The sequence below is a fragment of the Solanum tuberosum genome, unplaced genomic scaffold, assembly GCF_000226075.1.
Source record: "Solanum tuberosum cultivar DM 1-3 516 R44 unplaced genomic scaffold, SolTub_3.0 scf00010, whole genome shotgun sequence".
NCBI lineage: Eukaryota > Viridiplantae > Streptophyta > Magnoliopsida > Solanales > Solanaceae > Solanum > Solanum tuberosum.
This window is the reverse complement of record NW_006238936.1, coordinates 3,763,314-3,765,063: the sequence shown is the minus strand read 5'-3', so window position 1 is coordinate 3,765,063 and position 1,750 is coordinate 3,763,314.

Below are 1,750 nucleotides of genomic sequence, written 5' to 3'. Positions count from 1 at the left end.
GCACCGACACTATTATTTGCCAATTTATTGTCTAAACCAAAAACCATATTATTAGGGTTTGTTTAAATCAAATAAAGTAATTGACTTTAATAGTTGAAAAATTCAAGTTAGAATACACAACTATGGCTAACATGTGATGCGCGAGAGCGAGACACGTCTTACACCACTCTATTTCAATTTGTTTGACCTACATTTCTTTCAAAAAATTATTTTTAATTTTATTTTTCTTTTTAATAAGTGGTAACTCTTTAATTCCTATTGTGAATCAAGATTGAGTTTTCTTGTGTAGGCCCAAAATGGGCTTTTCATAATTGACACAGAAAGTTTCCAAACTTGAGCCGAATACTCTATTTGTCCAACAATAGATGTCAATGACTTGGCACACCCCTTAAAATAATAAATAATAAAAATCATATTACTATATTATCTTTTAGCTTTATTAAATTTAATGTTTTGAAAAATGTGTTGAATGATAAAATATTATTTAATAGCAAGAATAAAATAGACACAAAAGGTAATTAAATTACCTCTTGATTTTTCAAATTGAATATGTATTATTGAATAAATATTTTTAATATATAGTGAATAACTATTATTGAACGGATAAAGTAACTTACAACAAGTTTGTAAATTATCAGTGCTAACTGCCAAACGACAGCCACATATAATAAGAAAAAAAACTATGTAAATACGACAAAATTAAAGAAAATGGACTCTAAATGACCGGAATAATCGAAATTTCCTCATCCATCATCAATTCGTGCGTATATCTTAACTAACATTTTCGGATCAAAGGTTGATACCAATCCTCATGAATTTATTTTGAATCGAATTTTTTTATCTCAATTTATGGAGAGAGAGCAACCCCATTTTTGACCCTAAATTGATCAAAATATGCGGACTTATAAACATTTTGAATTATGGTTACAAACAACATAATCAAAGACTTGACGATCATTTTTTTGTGATGGTTACAAACAGCACAATCTATCGTTTAATGGTTCAAATCACTTATTTTTTGGCCACAATACAAACTAGCAGGTCACAGTCAGAACTGGGCTGACAAAAGCGGGTCCAGAAAACGTTTCCTTCGGCCCAAAAACAACAAGCATGTGTTTGGTTCGGTGGTTGACAAGTTCTCCTCAACTCTCACTTACCCCTTTCCTACCACAATTCACCTAGTACATTTTGTTTTATTTTTTGCGTGTTTCACATATACATTTTATATTACTTAATAATCATTTTTTCCTTTCATTTGGGACTGTTTTGGTTAAGTTATTTGAATTAAGTCCTTCATGGACGTAAAAGTATATATATACTATTAATGTGGCATTGAGTGTTGTGTTAATGATGAGGAGCTGAGGCGAAGAATGGTTTTTTTGTAAAGGAAAATCTCACCACGCATCATACCATAATAGGAAAATTAGGATCAATCATCTTCACTTTTCTCCGACACAATTATTTGTTAGGTTGTAGCAAAAAGAAAAATTCTCTATTTGTAAGCTCGTTCACATTGTCGGTCTCAAGTTTGAATAAAGAAAAAAGATTGCAAGGATCAATCGAAATAACCTCTCTATTCTATAACAATATGAATTAGGTTGTGTCTATCTTATCCTCTTCAAATCATACTTACGAAATTACACTAGAATTGTTGATGTTGTTAGTAAAGAAAACAAAAGACAACTAACGACAAACGTCTTTTAGGAGGGCAAAATAATAAATAGACTTAATATTACAAGATTGAAAGAAA